A 19,420-nucleotide genomic window follows, 5' to 3' on the forward strand; every position below is an offset into this window, starting at 1 on the left:
CTATGAGGAGCGTTTAATTGGCTAAAATTTGGAAATTCTGGTGATGTCATCAAGGAGGCATACTGGGGTGGGGGCCAGCATCGTCGGGCTCTCATGGTGCTGGAAATAAGGTGAGTTTTAACATTTTCTAAGGGGAATAAGGGGGGGGGGAGGGGGGCAAGCCACGTAAATGATGGATTAAACACTATAGGGTCAGGAATACATATAGAAATATATAGTGTTCCTTTAAGTTACACAACTGAGAAAAGCCAGTAGATTACAGGAGGAGAAGTTTATGATATCAAATACCTCCTATAACTACACAACACTAATCTAACAAATTAGAAAAAAAAGAACGTATAGAAAGAATTTAGTGGATCATTTTCATATGTAAAAATGTCAGATACACATCAAACATTACGTGATTTATCATTGTGTCATATAATACATCTCATATAGGTTTAGATTTGCCGAAGATATTAAGAATTATTATTCAGAACTCGGCCTATCACGGTCGGGTATTGGTTTAAGTGTCATATTCTGTTGCCTGTTGGGATTTTAACATGTAATTTCAGTACTACGTAAATATGAATCATTGCATGGTTCCACTTTGCATGAGATGAAAGCTATTCCACAGAATGCAGAAATATCACCCAGCGTTAGAAATGTATTAGTGAATATCTGCCTTTTAGCTAATAAAGGTAATAGCGATTAATGCTGCTAATTTTGTCTCACAGCTATATTATATAGTTTTATGATAAATATTATTCATGCTGGACGTTAATGGGTCTGTTCAAAGGAAATGCCAAAACCCGGCTGTTCTTTTTCATTAGTTTGTGTGGCTTTGCATTAGAAATTGTATAACTACCATCACATCGCACTTTAAACTATCCATGCATTGTTAATTCTTTTTAAAAATATGACTAACTTTTTGTTTTGCTTTCTTTTTCTTTTTTTAAATAAATTGAATGAAACTACTTCTAACTAAGCTGGCACATGTTGGATAAAGTAAAAGCACTCGGCATGATCAAGAGGTTTCAAAATTCCTTTTCCTCTTACCTGCCTTTTGAATGCCGAGAGCTTTTCTATATACCACAGAATATGTTTGGTTCCTGGAGTCACATGCCCTCTGTGTGTGCATGTGTGCTAAATAAGGTCCAATCACAATGGAAACAAATAGAATGTTTATGTACATTTAGCACTCAAAAGAGCACCTTTTTTCCTTGATAAATTTCTATCTGTCAGGGTTATTCACTAAAGTGAGAATTCAAGGTGAAATTCAAATCTAAGGCCAAAATAGCTGAATTAGAAAAATTCTCTTAATCGGCTATGCTTCCAGTTCAGCTATTTGAAACTTTAAATTCACTTTGAATTCATGTTCGATTCTCACTTTCGTAAAACGCCTTGTATGATTCATTTCCAAGATGGGCATTCCATGCTGGAAAAACGTCAGATTTTGAAGTGATAAACACAGCTGAATATGCTGTAGCATGGTTAGGTGAAAGTAACATTATCCTGCTGGGTACATTGTGTTAAACTACTTTGCGCAAAGAAAAATATTATGACAGTGCCACTTTAAAGGGACACTATAGTCACTAGAACAACTACAGCTTAATGTAGCTGTTATGGGGTCTATAGCCTGTCCCTGCAGGCTTTTTAATGTAAACCCTGCCTTTAGAGAGAAAAGCGTTCAGCATCTCCATGTTAAACGCTCCACAGAGATAGATTGATTCACTGCATCTCTATACAGAGATGCTGTTTGGCACATGCACAATATCCTCTCCATACTTTCCTATGGAAAAGCATTGGATTGACTGATTTCAGCAATGGAGTGGGGCAGGGCCCGCTGCAGCAAAAGCAGCATGGCGCTGGAAAAAAAGGTGAGTTTTAACACCTTTTTAAAATAAAGGGATGCTGGGAACCTAAATAGTGATTTTACTACTATAGTGTCAGTAACACATGTTACTTAAACTGTTCCTTTAAGCATCAGTTGTGTAGGTTTAAAACATGTCACGTGTTCACATTGTGATACTTGCATATAATAACTGTTAGCATTAGTAATTACCCTAATGTGAAATGTACCAGTTAAGGTCACTCAGATTGCCATAAAGTAACCTAACACTGAAATAATGTTACAATAATGTATTTAGAACCAAATATAAGCAATGTTACATATCATGAATTCAGAATCAAATATTTATATATCATAAAACTATCATTTTTTTTAAATAGTTGGCCAGGGATTTAGGCAAATCAAGATTTGATGTCCTATTCCATCAAAAATAGTTATATTTTACAAGAATTGGATTTAGAAGGGTAACAGCATTTCAGCTTTGGAACTAACATTAGAATTGTATAGTATCTTTAGTCAGCAATTTATTACAATTAGATTACTTTCTGGGGTTATGCATGACAGTCCAATTTTATTAAACTCTATTATTTACAAAGCAATTGTTTGTTATAGTAAAACATAATTGCATTGTTTGTAATTAAATACTGCTTTTAACAGAATGTGAATGTGAAACACATGGTGGAACAGTATGTGTAGTTGAACTGCATGATATAAAATTAGGCCGGGCAAGGTACTTCATTCGATTTATTTCAGAATGCTGCTTAGAACGCTGATGATCTAAGACATTATGTTAGGTATCCTGGGAAAACAACTTCCCTGTCCCATTAGATCTTTTGAACTTTGTATAAATAAATTAGAGTTACAAAAATGAAGAAGATGAAGAAGAAAGAAATCTGTATAAAAATGTTTTTAATTATTGATGTGAACGGTTGTGGAGTCAGTTCATTTAGGACAAATAACTCCAGTGGTAAAGTTTTTAAAGTTAATAAAGTACAACATTTACCAGCCTGGATGAAGCTGAGACGTCAGATGTATGTAGGTGCCTATAAAAGTCACAACTAAGACTATTAGAAAATGTGGATTGTCTGTTATAATGGAATATCTGGATTGTGCGCTATACCATCAAAGTGTAAAGATAATTCACTAAAGGAGTAGCATTAGTAAAAGTCACAGAAGGTCACATACAATGTTTGTTTCACATTCACAGGGTTGGCTGTTTTTTTTATTTTTATTTTTTTATTCTCTTCTATGTGCCTCTATATCTGACACTTATTGTGTCAGCACCTAACCCCCCCTGCACCCAGACCACTTCAGCTCATTGAAGTGGTCTGGGTGCAGTGTCCCTTTTGCACCTAGTGCTGCAATGTAAAGCATAGCTCCAGAGAAACTGATATGTTTACATTGCAGCTCTAAGTCTGCCTCCAGTGGCTGTCTATCAGTCAGCCACTAGAGGGCTTCCTGGATCTAAACGCACCTTTGGTCCGGTATCTGACGCTGGACGTCCTCACACTCTGGATGAAGACATCCAGCATCAGATTTTTTTCCCATAGGGAAGCATTGGTTCAATGCTTTCCTATAGGGAGGTCAAATGCACATGCAGCATTTTCCGCGCATGTGCATTAGCACCCGAGCGTCGCAGGACATCGGACGGGACTGAGAATCGACCCAGCGGCGAGGGACATCGGTGCTGGGATAAGGTAAGTAAATAAAGGCCTTTTAACCTTTTATTTACAAGGGTGGGGGTGCGAGGGAGGGGGGGAAGCGATAGTGCCAGGAATACAGCTTTGGCACTATAGTATCCCTTTAAGCAAATATGAACTCACTGTCAACAAGTGTTGATCATATTAGTCACATCTTACAATTAGACCTGCCATTAAGGTCTACTGACACAGCTTTACAGTTTCCTTTTTAGCATTTGTGAAGTAAGGAGTGGCTCAATCATCCTGATTTAAACATCAGAATATTGGCCTGTTAATGGATCCTGAGATATATCCCCCAGCCTACATCTGTAGGAGAGCACTGATTTGGGCTGTATTTATCAAGAAAACTGACAAAATATTTAACACTTTTCCACAAAACTTGCTCCAATGTTCCATTGATCAGGATGTCCCATGGTGTCAGAACCTTTAAGTTTTCTTGCAATGTGCTCTGTCTGTACCAATACATTATTTCTTTCATACTCTATATGGCATCATCACATTTCGAAGACGCCATTCATCTCATACCATACGTATGGCATAAACTGCGTCAAGCTGCTGATATCTCTTTACCAAACCAGTTAGTTTTCTCATACGTCATTAGCAAGTTGTGACACCTCATTGCATAGCACTATGTAACTGGTTTAAGTATAAGGTTGAAATAGTGCCATGTTTATCACATTGTCTTTTTGCCAAATTTCTGCCACTATGTGTCACTTTATACAGTAAGTCTCAAAATCATATTGACATTTAAAGCACCTTCCCGTTCCTCTGTTATTTAAAGATTTGTTAATTTGAGATGGTAGTTATATTAAATCTCTTCTGATTACTTTGTAATGATCATTAATCATGTTTTCCCCCTTAAATTTTCTTAATTTTTTCAGTTACAATTGCATGAAAGCTATTGTCAACTATATTCAGATTACCTGGATTTTCACAATTTTCTTATGCCTCTATTTTAGATTTGCAACAATATTGTTGGATCTTAACAAAAAGTAACGTGTAAGCTGATGTTACTTATGTAGTGTAGTTTTGTGCAGTTTTGAAATATGACTAAATGTTTGTTGTGGATGTTCGACCTATCTGGATGTAAAATAAGAAAATTTAAATATGCAACATATGGATTTTAATCATTTCTGTTGAACAGACCCTATTAAAAGTATATTAAAAAGTGTTATTAAAAAGGCTCTTATACTATTATCTTAAATGAAAAAAAAGTTTATAGCCAAAAAAAGTTAAATACCTCAATCAATCTCAGAATGTCAGTTTGGTACTTTTTCGGTTACACAAGACTTTATAAACCATTATTATGGGTTACATGTACTAAGCCAGGAGCAGTCAAATGATGGATCTTCAGTGTTCAGTCTATACAACTCCCATGATATTTTGCATCATATAGGGTCATGGGAGCTGAAGTTCAACAACACCTGATCCACATTTTTGGCCACCCCTGTTATTAAGTGTGATAAGTAGGATAGTGTTTACTCCAGGGAATTTCCAACCTCTCAGTTCTACAAATACTACAAAAATGTGTACTAAATATGTGTAATAAGACATGGTAACCTTACATACTCTGGTACCAATTAAATAACACAGAGTCTGAAAAGAGGTCTCTAACTGGAGTGAACATTGTTTAACATATCACCCATTAGTTCATCTCACCCAATGTGTCTTTCAGTTTATATTTAATGTTCATTGCAATTATTTCTGTGTTCTATCTTTTGTTTTTTCTTTAAGATTTAAATAAATTTATTTTCTTGAAATTACATTATGTAGAGTTGTTTTTTTTTTTACTATCTCAACAATATACCTGTTCAATTCCTGTGGTATACCTAGGAACCACTGAACCTGGTAGAAATACAAAATAAGGGTCTCCGTCGTTCCTTCCCTCTAAGAAAAACACCTGAGTAAGATATGTGGTGGTAAATGGAGTGTCATATGTATGCGTAAAGAAAAGTGAGTGCGATTATGTGTGTTTGGCTAATTGTGTGGGGCTGGTTGAAGGAGGGTGCTCCCTCCTGCCTGGTCACCTCCTGGATCCCCGGAGCGGCGCGCGGCTGAAGTGGATTAGGAGGCAGCGAGGGAGCTCTGGTCTCTCTGACCGGCTCCCTCGCGCGCCTTTTGCTGATGCCGCGGGAGCCGGAATATGACGTCATATTCCGGCTCCCGCGGCATCAGAAAACAGCCTGCGAGGGAGCCGGTCAGAGAGATGAGAGCTCCCTCGCCGCCTCCTAATCCACTTCAGCCGCACGCCTCCCAGCAGCCTCACTGGACCACCAATGAGAGACCCACGCCAGCACTCCAGGTAGGGAGGCTGGGTGGGAAATTTAAATGTAATTTATTATTAATTACTTTATTAATTACTGTGTGTGTGTGCATGTGAGTGTGAGTGTGAATGTGTGTCTGTGAGTTTGTGTGTGTCTGTCAGTGTGTGTGTGCATGTGAGTATGTGGGAAAAGAACTCTCTAGAAGAGTGGGAATACCAGGAGCTGGCTAGGTGACTAATGGCTAAAATACTACTAAATAGAGAATAAAAATATAAATATATGGTACTATGCCTTTAAATCTGGAATAGACAAAGTATCCCTATAAATGTGCAAAAATGTGAATAAAGGTGCTATGAGTGGAGATCTCAAATAAACGGGATATCCCTTTAAATGTTCAAAAATACAAAGAGAATGCTGCTATACCTTTAAATATCCTTTAAGAATGTGCAAACATGCAAAGCAGTGCTATATAGGGGGGTGAGAAATAGAAAAAAATTATATATATATATATATATATAAATAAATAAATAAATACAAAAATACAAAAAGGGAAGAATGAGAGACCAAATTCTCTACTGGATGACCAAAAAATAAGTATGAAACTGGTGTATATATCCCAAACAACATGAGGGATAAATGATACCTGTTGCAAATAATATACTTTGTAAAAGATAGAAGTTACAAATAAGCAATACAGTACAAGGAACTGAGGAATAAAAATGGAAACAATATATTGCTGGAAAACTGAAGCATAAAACTGGATCACTTCATATAAAAAATGCCAGCTTATTGAATATATTAAAATAACTTTGGAGAAGGTAAATATAATAAAAATACAGGTCACACTAGATTCAGAGATGCATTACCAGACTGATGCATAGAAAAATAACAGCAAGGACCTTCGGATTGTTAAGGATGGATACGGATTGTGATGATTCAATATACAGCTGCCGGTGAGGATGGCTTGTGTCTGTGAGCACGTCCCGAGCAGGAGCCTCACTTCAGGGGACGTGCAGGGCAGATGCCTCCGGTGGCGGTACTTTCCAAACAGGTCCTGCATGTGGAGATTAGTGGTGCTGCTGGTACATGCGTCTGATCCCGTGTGTTGCTAGGACGCCTGTCTTACGCGTTTCGTAGGGAATGGGCCCTACTTCCTCAGAGACATAATAGTGCCTAGTGCTTCAGTTCTTCTTTATATACATTGCCATATTATCAATCATACGTTTAGGTGTTTAAACCAATATATTCTATACTAATAAAAACAGTATTTGTACCTGCATAAAATGATACATATATATATATATATATAATGCAAATCATTGCCACTAGGGTAAAAACAATATTTATAAAGTCTCATAAAATGTAGACAAATACATAAGACCGGTAAATGCAAAAATACATAAAAGCAATATATGAATGTTCCAAATGAAAGGAACATATATAATGAATTGATTAGAGATGATGAAATGCTGGACATAAATTGGTATATATACATGAAGATAGGTGGATAAAATCATAATAGTATATTGACTACATATGGATAACCAATACTAGATAGGTACCATATAGGTATAGTGTGAATCCATCCTTCTAGGAGAAAACAGGAGAAAAATAATAATTAATGATAAATAATACTGCATACTTAATGCATATGAAAAATAAATAAAATATATATAATACATATAAAAAAAAAAAAATATATATATATATATATATATATACAAAATAATAATAAATAATAAATAAATAATCCCTGGTGGTGGTCTGTAACTATAAATAAAGATGGAGAGGAAAAAAAGAAAAGAAAAAAAGGGGACTATAAATAAAGATGGAGAGAAAAAAAAAGGGGGACTATAAATAAAGATGGAGAGAAAAAAAAATATTGAGAAAATGATCAATGAACAGCTGGACAAAATTAATATAGGAAGGCATTAAGCTCAAAATCTACATTGAGTCCCTTAGGGACCAAAGTCCCTAACTTACAAATCCACTTAGCTTCTGTCTGATCTAGAGCCTTATCAATGCTACCTCCTCTCCAGTAGGTATTCACTTTCTCAATAGGCATAAATGCAAGTCCTGTGGGGTCTCCCCCATGTATCTCTTTAAAGTGCTTGGAAAGATTATGCATTGGAAGTCCCTTCTTAATATTTCTAATGTGTTCAGCAATACGTATGTGTGTCTGTCAGTGTGTGTGTGTGTGTCAGTGTGTGTGTGTGTGCGCATGTGAGTATGTGTGTCTGTTAGTGTGTGTGTAAGTGTGTCTTTGAGTTTGTGTGTGAGTGAGTGTGTCTGTCAGTGTGTGTGAGTGTGTATGTCAGTGTGTGTGTGCGCGCATGTGAGTATGTGTGTCTGTCAGTGTGTGTGTGTTCCAGTATGTGTGTCGGTGAGTTTGTGTGTGTGTGTGTGTGTGTCTATCAGTGTGTGTGAGTGTGTATGTCAGTGTGTGTGTGCGCATGTGAGTATGTGTGTCTGTCAGTGTGTGTGTTTTCCAGTATGTGTGTCTGTGAGTTTGTGTGTGTGTCTGTCAGTGTGTGTGTGCGCATGTGAGTATGTGTGTCTGTTAGTGTGTGTGTAAGTGTGTCTATGAGTTTGTGTGTGAGTGTGTCTGTCAGTGTGTGTGTGTGTGCATGTGAGTATGTGTGTGTGTGTTCCAGTATGTGTGTCTGTGAGTTTGTGTGTGTGTGTGTGTCTGTCAGTGTGTGTGTGTGCGCATGTGCGCATGTGAGTATGTGTGTCTGTCAGTGTGTGTGTAAGTGTGTCTATGAGTTTGTGTGTGAGTGAGTGTGTCTGTCATTTTGTGTGAGTGTGTATGTCAGTGTGTGTGCGCATGTGAGTATGTGTGTCTGTCAGTGTGTGTGTGTGTGCGCATGTGAGTTTGTGTGTCTGTTAGTGTGTGTGTAAGTGTGTGTTCCAGTATGTGTGTCTGTGAGTTTGTGTGTGTCTGTCAGTGTGTGTGTGTGTGTGTGCACATGTGAGTATGTGTGTCTGTTAGTGTGTGTGTAAGTGTGTCTATGAGTTTGTGTGTGAGTGAGTGTGTCTGTCAGTGTTTGTGAGTGAGTGTGTCTGTTAGTGTGTGTGAGTGTGTGTCAGTGTGTGTGTGCGCATGTGAGTATGTGTGTGTCAGTGTGTGTGTTCCAGTATGTGTGTCTGTGAGTTTGTGTGTGTGTGTGTGTCTGTCAGTGTGTGTGTGTGTGTGCATGTGAGTATGTGTGCCTGTTAGTGTGTGTGTGTAAGTGTGTCTATGAGTTTGTGTGTGAGTGAGTGTGTCTGTCAGTGTGTGTGAGTGTGTATGTCAGTGTGTGTGTGCGCATGTGAGTATGTGTGTCTGTCAGTGTGTGTGTGTTCCAGTAGGTGTGTCTGTGAGTTTGTGTGTGTGTGTGTGTGTGTGCGCATGTGAGTATGTGTGTCTGTTAGTGTGTGTGTAAGTGTGCCTATGAGTTTGTGTGTGAGTGTGTCTGTCAGTGTGTGTGAGTGTGTATGGCAGTGTGTGTGTGTGCATGTGAGTATGTGTGTCTGTCAGTGTGTGTGTGTTCCAGTATGTGTGTATGTGAGTTTGTGTGTGTGTCAGTGTGTGTGTGTGCCAGTGTGTGTGTGTGCGCATGTGAGTGTAAGTGTGTCTGAGTTTGTGTGTGAGTGAGTGTGTCTGTCAGTGTGTGTGAGTGTGTATGTCAGTGTGTGTGTGTGCATGTGAGTATGTGTGTCTGTCAGTGTGTGTGTGTTCGAGTATGTTTGTGTGTGTGTGTCTGTCAGTGTGTGTGAGTGTGTATGTCAGTGTGTGTGCGCATGTGAGTATGTGTGTCTGTCAGTGTGTGTGTGTGTTCGAGTATGTGTGTCTGAGTTTGTGTGTGTGTGTGTCTGTCAGTGTGTGTGTGTCTGTCAGTGTGCGTGCGAGTGTCTGTCAATGAATGAGTGTGTCAGATAAGTGAGTCTGGCTGTCAGAGACGTCTGTGTGTTTGTCATTGAGTGTGTGTGACTGTCAGTGTTTATACACCCCTGACTGTAGCGTGGCCAAGCGGAGTGTACCGTGGTACAGGAACTTCTGTTTCCTGTACCTGGCAGGACTGACATGAAAATCTCACTGTACCGGGATTCGCTCCGCTCAGCCACGCTACAAGAAAGGTAGGAGGCACACCAGGAAGGGGAGGGGACCACTATGGGGGTGGGTGAGGAGGGGAGAAATACCCTGAGCTACAGGAAAAGGAAGGAGGGGGGAAAGGAACAGGGACCATTAAGGGACGGGGAGAGGGGCTGGATGTGAAAGTAACACACAGCGGGGCTTGAGAAGGAAAGAGACACACACAAAGGAGCTGGGAAGACACAAAAGGGCTGGGAGAAAAGGAGTCACACAAAGGGTCTGGGAGGAGTAAGATACACAAAATGTGGGAGGATGTAAGAGTCATACAAAGAGGAGACATAGGAGACACACAAAGGCAAAAATTGGAGATAAAATACACTAAATGGAGTCAGATATTTAAAGACGGGATAAGAAACACAAAAGGGAGGTTAAGAGGCACTCACGTGCAGATGTTTTTGGGGGGCGGAAAAATGCATCTTCGCCTATGTACCCAAAATTCTTTGCACCGGCCCTGATAAGTGTGAGTGAGTGTAAGGTTTACGAAGTGTGATTGTGTGTAGGGTTGGATAACTGTGATTGTGTGGGGCAATATTATCATTAAAAAACACTTTTTTACCACCCTCCTGCTTACCTCATTACAATCCCTGGGAGAGCATGTGGTCTATTCCTCTGTTAGGTGCAGACCACATTAAAGCTTTTTGTCAGGGTACCTGTGGTCTCTACCTCCGAAAGAGGTAGAGACTTAGCTGTTCCTCCATCCAGACGGTCTGATGGCTCCCTTCCCCGCGGTCTATCCGGTCATGCTAGGCCGGCCGCGAGGGAGTGACTGCCTTTTACAGCATCTAGGCAGGAAGTAGTCATCAGGACACTCCCCCGGAACGACCTGTCAGTCAATTGCTGCAGGACCAATCAGGACGCCTCGGAGGCGTGGTTACTGCTCTGAACAGGGTATTTAACAGAGCTTCTTTCATTAGCTCATTGCCCTGTCGTGGTTCTAGCTTGTTCTAGTCACTCAGTGCTTGTGTATTCTATTATCCCTTTTGGTTTTGACCCGGCTTGTTTACCTTACTCTGCTTATCTCTGTTACCCTTGATTCGGCTTGTCTCTCGCTTACCTGTCTTCTGTTACCCTCGACCTCGGCTTGTCTTTGACCATTCTATACTGTACTACTTACGTTAGTCCGGCCATTCTAAGGTCCGGTATACGTATCTGGCTACTGTTTGTACTCTGCGTGTTGGATCCCTGTCCCGATCCTGACATTACGACAGGGCCAATGGATCCTGCAAGTACAAACAGTCAGCTGGCTGCTCCTGATCCTAGGTTTGAAGCCATGGATCACAGAATGGATCAGATGGCGCTTGCGCTACAGGCTCTATTAGCTTGTGCCAATAACCCACCAGAGGAGATACGTAATACCCCTGTTTCTCCTGTCGGTTCAGGTCTAGAGGTAGCCACAGTGGGTGCTTCTTCTCGCATTACCCCCCCAGTACGCTATGGTGGGGCTCCTGAGAGGTGTCGTGGTTTTTTAAACCAAATTAGTATCCACTTTGAATTGCAACCTCGCTCTTATCCTACAGATAGGGCAAAAGTAGGATTTATTATCACCCTACTCATTGAGAAGGCTCTGAGATGGGCCAACCCACTATGGGAGAACGATAACCCATTAGTTTATAACTATAACGCATTTGTAGCTGCTTTTAGAAGAACATTTGACCCTCCAGGTAGAAAGGTTAATGCAGCCAGATTACTGTTGCGCCTGAGACAGGAGAACCGAACACTGGTGGATTATGCACTAGAGTTCAGGTCTCTGGCGGCAGAAATCAAGTGGAATGAGCAGGCGTATATGGATGTATTTTTGAATGGCCTATCTGATGTAATCCTTGATGAGGTTGCTACCAGAGAACTCCCTGAGAATTTAGAGGATTTAATTTCGTTCATCTCTCGTATAGATGACGTCTAAGAGAGAGACAGAACACTCGAGAGAGGAACCAGAGACCTTCTTTTAGGTTAGCTCCCGCTTTTCCAAGTCCTGATATCTTTGCTTACTGAACCTATGCAGATAGGGTATACCCGCCTCTCTGAGGAGGAAAGACAGCACAGGAGAAGAGAGGGTTTGTGTATGTATTGTGGAGCCAAGGGTCATTTACTCTCGAACTGTTCTAACCGCCCGGGAAACGCTCGCACCTAAGTCTCTCTAGAGGACAGGCCTTGGGTGTTTCTATTTTGTCCTCTACTCCTAATTATAAAGATCACAGGCTTCTGCTACCAGTTTCCTTAACTTGGGGGAAGGAAGTAGTAAGGGCTATGGCATTGATAGATTCCGGTGCTGCTGAGAATTTTATCGACCAAGCCTTTGCTAGTAAGAACAATTTCCCATCCCAGCTAAGGGAGACACCTTTGGCCGTTGAGGCCATAGATGGTAGACCACTACTAGACCCTGTTATCTTTCGTGAGACCATACCCATTGATTTAAATGTTGGTATCCTACACGTGGAGAATTTATCTCTTCTGCTCATTTCGTCTCCTTCCGTTCCCATAGTTCTGGGGTACCCATGGTTGAAAAAACATAACCCTATTATCGATTGGGAGTTAGGAGAGATACTCTCGTGGGGCCAGGGCTGCCAGGATCGGTGTTTGTGCAAGGTTTCTCCATTGGCTAATATTAACATACCGGAGAATCCTACTCAGTCCACAGAAAGACAAATACCAGACCTTTACCTAGACTTAAGGGCAGTGTTTGACAAGAAGAATGCCGATTCTTTGCCTCCACACAGGTCATTTGACTGTAAGATTAAGCTTCTACCCGGCACTATGCCTCCGAGGGGCCATGTATATCCTTTGTCTGTTCAGGAAAACTCGGTTCTAGAGGAGTATATTCGGGAGAATTTAGAAAAGGGATTCATCAGGAGGTCTTCTTCTCCGGCCGGGGCTGGGTTCTTTTTCATTAAGAAGAAGGATGGCACGCTGAGACCTTGTATCGATTACCGAGGCTTGAATAAAATAACTGTCAGAAATGCCTATCCTATCCCACTGATTACCGAGTTATTTGATCGTCTTAAGGGCTCCAAAATCTTCACCAAGTTAGATCTCAGAGGGGCTTACAATTTGGTAAGAATCCAGCAAGGTCACGAGTGGATGACGGCATTCAATACCCGGTATGGCCATTACGAATACACTGTTATGCCATTTGAGACAGCAGTTGGGGCTGTTCTGTCTCAAAGGTTAGGGGTGGATAAACCGTTACACCCTTGTGGTTTCTTCTCTAAGAAATTTTCTGGGCCTGAGAGCAGATATGACATCGGGGAAAGGGAACTGTTAGCAGTCATTAAAGCCTTAAAGGAGTGGAGACATTTGTTGGAGGGGACCCTACACCCTATTACGATTTTGACGGACCACAAAAACTTGTCCTATATTGGGGAGGCTAAGCGCTTATCCTCTAGACAAGCTCGTTGGTCCTTATTCCTGACTCACTTCAATTATGTACTGACTTACAGACCTGGTTCTAAAAACTCTAAAGCCGATGCATTATCTCGCCAATATGAACCTTCTACTGTACCTGAACCAGTTCTTTCTTCTATAGTTCCGAAATGCAATATCATTGCTAATACGAATCTCAGGATTCATTCTCCATTACTGGCCGAGATCATTAAGTTGCAACATCTAGCACCTAAACAGACTCCTGCGGGCCGTCATTTCGTTCCTCCTGCTCTTCAACTGGAACTTTTACAGTGTTTACATAATAGCAAGATGGCGGGACATCCTGGTATTCGCAAAACTTACGCGTTGATCTCTAAGGACTTCTGGTGGCCTGCTTTACGGAGGGATATTGAGGAGTTCATCGCTGCATGTGAAGTTTGTACTAAAACCAAACAACCCCATACGCTTCCATGTGGATTCCTGCACCCCTTGGAGGTTCCAGAAAAACCATGGTCCTGTTTGGCCATGGACTTTATTGTCGATCTACCTATCTCTAAAAGAAAGACTGTTATCCTCACCGTGGTTGACAGGTTTACTAAGATGGCACACTTCATTCCCCTGCCTAAACTCCCGTCTTCTCCCGAATTGGCAGAGATATTCGCTAAGGAGATTTTTCGCCTACATGGGATACCCTCTCAAATTGTATCGGACAGAGGCTCCCAATTTGTTTCCCGCTTTTGGAGGTCCTTCTGCTCTCAACTTGGTATTAAATTGAACTTTTCTTCTGCCTATCATCCTCAGTCTAACGGAGCTGCTGAACGTACCAACCAGAAAATTGAACAATATTTACGATGCTTTGTTTCTGAACACCAGGATGATTGGGTCGGTTTGATTCCTTGGGCGGAGTTTGCACACAACAATCTCGTTTGCGATTCTACTCATTCAAGCCCCTTCTTCATGAATTATGGTTTTCATCCATCTATTCTTCCTTCGGATTCTCCTTCCCAGGGGGTGCCGTCGGTTGATGTTCATGTTGCCAATTTGAGGAAGTTGTGGGATCAAACTTGACAAATCCTTGTGCACAACTCTATGTTGGTCAAGAAACACGCTGATAAACGTAGAAGGGCGGCTCCGGTCTTTGTTCCAGGTGATAGGGTATGGCTGAGCACGAGGAACATCCGTTTAAAAGTGCCCTCCATGAAGTTCGCTCCTCGTTATATTGGACCCTACAGGGTGCTGACCCGTATCAATCCAGTTGCGTATCGTTTAGCTCTTCCTAATACCTTACGCATCCCGAACTCGTTTCACGTTTCATTGCTGAAACCACTCATATGTAACAGATTTTCCTCCACAATAGCCCCTCCTCGCTCCGTTCAGGTGGAGGGTCAGGAGGAGTATGAGGTTAACTCTATTATTGATTCTCGAATCTCCCGGGGGAGAGTACAATATCTGGTTGATTGGAAGGGATATGGTCCTGAGGAGAGGAGTTGGGTACCTCAGGAGGATGTTCATGCTCCCCGTCTCTGCAGGGCGTATCACTCTCGCTTCCCATCTCGTCCCGGTTCATTCCGCCCGGTGGGCGTATCTGAGGGGGGGGTACTGTCAGGGTACCTGTGGTCTCTACCTCCGAAAGAGGTAGAGACTTAGCTGTTCCTCCATCCAGACGGTCTGATGGCTCCCTTCCCCGCGGTCTATCCGGTCATGCTAGGCCGGCCGCGAGGGAGTGACTGCCTTTTACAGCATCTAGGCAGGAAGTAGTCATCAGGACACTCCCCCGGAACGACCTGTCAGTCAATTGCTGCAGGACCAATCAGGACGCCTCGGAGGCGTGGTTACTGCTCTGAACAGGGTATTTAACAGAGCTTCTTTCATTAGCTCATTGCCCTGTCGTGGTTCTAGCTTGTTCTAGTCACTCAGTGCTTGTGTATTCTATTATCCCTTTTGGTTTTGACCCGGCTTGTTTACCTTACTCTGCTTATCTCTGTTACCCTTGATTCGGCTTGTCTCTCGCTTACCTGTCTTCTGTTACCCTCGACCTCGGCTTGTCTTTGACCATTCTATACTGTACTACTTACGTTAGTCCGGCCATTCTAAGGTCCGGTATACGTATCTGGCTACTGTTTGTACTCTGCGTGTTGGATCCCTGTCCCGATCCTGACACTTTTCCAGTAAGAGCATTAGCAAAGTTAACCCAGCAACAGTGCTTTCACTCATTCACAGAGAGCCAAAACAATGGGGGATGGGTTGTTGAGCGTAAAGTGCTCCATGCAGTAATTTATTAAGTATTTTGCCAAATTGCCAATATACTAAGTACCAGATTTGCATGGGGAGCCCCCTCCTCTGACAGGCAGGACTCCAGTGCCTGTCCTTAAAAGCGACCTTTGCAACCTTGGTAGTTTCGCCACTGCTCAAATATATTTTATTTATATTATAACTACACATTGAGACGAGATGAAAAGGGAAGAAGAGATATATTCGTAAGGATAGCTTTTGCGATCTTTTGCGATCTCGATTTACTTTGAGAAACCTTGGAACTGTGTTATGGCTTTATTTGTTTACAAATACCGCAAACAGCAAGCAGCAAGGTCAAGTCAGTAAACTAACAGAATACAGAAATCGTAAAAACATCTTTAACCAAATCTAAAATCTCCATAGCATGTACTTATTACAACTTGCTTGTCAATGTTGCGTGTGTAAAAACTGCTTACTTAACGGACTACTGCTGAATGTTTATGGTTTTCATGTGTTCACTTTTCAAAAATACAAAGTGGAGGGGGAAAAGAATGTATGAGCAGATCTGAATTCAGGTGACAACATACCCTCACACACACAGGTATACATCTACGATCAGAACGATTGTTATTTTCGGGAATATAGGTTTCCTATACGTGTTTATGGAGAATATAATAAGAGTGTCATATCCAGTTAGCAAGACATATTTGAACAAACGTCCATTCCAGTAACAGTAAGGACATAACGATAAGGAAATGTTACAATATAAAAGATAGTACCTACCCAGTAAAAGTTATCATTATAACTACAGATGCATAGTATAAAAAAAGAAACTAGGCTACAAATTAAAAAATATCTAAAAAGTACAACATCTATAAACAAATAGTATACAAATAAGAACTAGAGGTAGACAACCTTCAGGCATTCCAGATGTTGGGGACTACAGATCCCTAGATACTTTGCTGGGATTATGGCTGTAAGAGCATTATGGGAGATGTAGTCCACAGCATCTGGAATGTTAGTGGTTTTAAAGCCAGTGTCTGGGATATGTGGGGAGAAAAAAAGGTAAGAGGAGGGGAAGGGAGGAGAAAGTGTAAAAGTGAATGCAAAAAAATAGAAGCAAAACCAATCTCAGGAATGGACTAGGTGCCATACTTTCCATGAAGAGCCTGCATGCAGAAGCAAAGGAAACTGAATTGACAAAATGCTGTGAGACTTTGGTGCATGGGATTTCCTGCCTACTGGAATGAGAGATTTGGCTGCATTTAGTAGCCTGGCAGTAAGTGATTTCTTATATTACGTGTCTGTTAGTCCACCCATTGTACAGCACTACGGAATCTGATGGCGCTATATAAATAATAAAATAATAATAATAATAATATACCTGGCCTTGGGCAGGCACATGATGCAACAACATCATTTCTGGAGAACAATTCACCATAGAAAAAATAAGAGACCAGCCTATGAATCTTTTCAAACAGTTGTAAATAACTTTACATGATTACCACATGTGTAAAAGATCTCATGTATCCTCTCCACATCTCCACCAACTATAGTCCCCACAAAGGCCCCACTTAAACAATATGCATGGGGTGTGTGTGTGGTACTACCTAGTAAACCTTTACTCTTGTGGGATTCTTTTTTTATCAGGATTCTTTTTGGGTTGCTGCATGTGGAATGGTTTGACACTTTTTTGGGTGTTGTTACTTTAAGATTACTTGTGCCATTTTTATTTTTTGCATTTTAGGTAGTACCTAGCTAACAATGTGTGCTCTTTTTCCTGACACCATGTAGAGATGGAACTATGATAGTGATACCGGAGAAACTGACGGAAGCCGAGCACAGAGAGATGGACACAGGTTTCTTCAGGAAGGAAGAGATTCTTTATTCGATTCACCGACCGGGACTCAGAGGGACTAATGTCACCAAAATACCAAAATACAACAAGATCTGAGCCCCGAACATACAGTGTAGGTCCCTTATGTAGGCATATAACTCCACCCATAATAAGCTCCACCCACACATACTCTTACCCAATCAACCGAACAAAGACTAACTTCCTGTTTGACCACATGGCTTGTCCAGCACAATGGAGGAGGGGAATACTATATCCTGTATTCTTGTACATGCTCCGTACACTACTGATTGTATCTTTGCCACGTGCAACCAACCGACCGATACATCAGTATATGCACGTACACATACCACGTGGTAATCTCGGCCCACTAAGTTTATTTTTACCGAGATTCCACCACATTCCCCCCTTTGATGCTTCTGATATTTCACAATTCCAGATGCATCACTTAACCATAGTTTGCTTACACCTCAAGTTGCCATAAACCAGACCAGACTTTGCGACTCCCTAAAGATACGAATCCCTCAACATTGCTCTTCCTGTACTAGTTCTCCTTGATTTAAAGCCTCATACCTCATAGCTCATAGCTCATACCTCATAGCCATTATCTGTGCAGCAGCCTTTCTCTCTGCTATATTCTCTATAATGCTCTGCACAGACCTAACTACCAAAGGAATCAGACACGGCAGGAGAAGGCACAGCATCAAGATTAGCATGACTCCACCTACCAATGCCTTGAGTCCTCCAAACTGCTCATACCAGTTACCAAACCAACTACTCGGATTATACCCTTTCCATACCTGAGTAGGTAGGTACATGTGCTAATTTAACCATATGGCTAGTAAGCTCAGCTATTGCTTGCCCTTCATCATCTATTTGAAGACAACAATTGCTTAGGTTAAACTTCCCACATACACCTCCCTCTACTGCCAATAGGTAATCCAAAGCTAATCGATTTTGGTAAACAGCTGTCCTCATCCTAGTATTATGTTTCGCTAGGAGATTGAGCGCTTGCGATGTCTCATTGGTAATGATCTCAACCACTGCCTGTAACCTTATAATACGGTTGAGCATATATATTGGGGTTCTATATCCAAAAGTACCATCCTCTGCCCACGTAGCTGGCCCATAATAATCTATAATACGCTGGGAAGGCCACTCATTATCTTCCCAGGTACCTATCTCTAGGGGTCCCCTTTTCTTTCTATGATTCACATCATATACATTAACTCCCAAAGTCTCTCCTGTTTCAATTGGCAACAAGAAGAAGGATGGTTTGAGCATACCTAATACCCATGCCCTTCCCAGTCCTGTGGTAACTCGGAATAGGCTTTCTTACCACAGATCCAGTACAAATTTGCTGGGGCTTTCCAACTAGATGTAGCAGGTAGGTCAAACCACACATCCTTTAAATTGGTGTAACTTGCAAACGGGTTAGGTGGTTCTGAGACATTTGAAGCTGACCACCAACTCGTATCTTTTGTATCATCATCATAAGCTTTTTGCCCTAGACAAGTCAATTCTCCTACAGATGTATTAAACATTATTCCTTTCCTTGCTATGCAAACATAACCTATAATGGAAGTCTTTAATCGCCACTCAGATTTACCTCTAACACTCATTTGATAATCAGCTTGAGAAGATGTTATCTGTTCAATTGTCTCAGAACCGGAATACATTACCTCCTTTGCTTCCCATGGCCATTGGTCTCCCATATTAGTACCTCCACACACATAGCAGTTGGTTACATTAAGACTACCAGCAATACTCTCGGCTAAATCAATGAACAAATTCTTAGCATTATGGGGGATCTTATTTTCTACACTCATCTCCTCGTAAAAGGAATGGAACACCTGATGAGTTTGGGCTGCTACAGTATCGGTCTCTATCCCTCTAAATAATATTGTCCCAGGATCCAAACCTGTTCCATATATCTGGAACCCAAATAAGTTTCCGAACCTATCTATAAACTGTTCTGGGTCATTAATAAGTATATGGACTGGGTTACACTCCTTAGACTTACAATATGGTTTGGTAGGCAATTTA

Source organism: Pelobates fuscus, chromosome 5 (assembly GCF_036172605.1).
Source record: "Pelobates fuscus isolate aPelFus1 chromosome 5, aPelFus1.pri, whole genome shotgun sequence".
In the NCBI taxonomy this organism is placed as follows: Eukaryota; Metazoa; Chordata; class Amphibia; order Anura; family Pelobatidae; genus Pelobates; species Pelobates fuscus.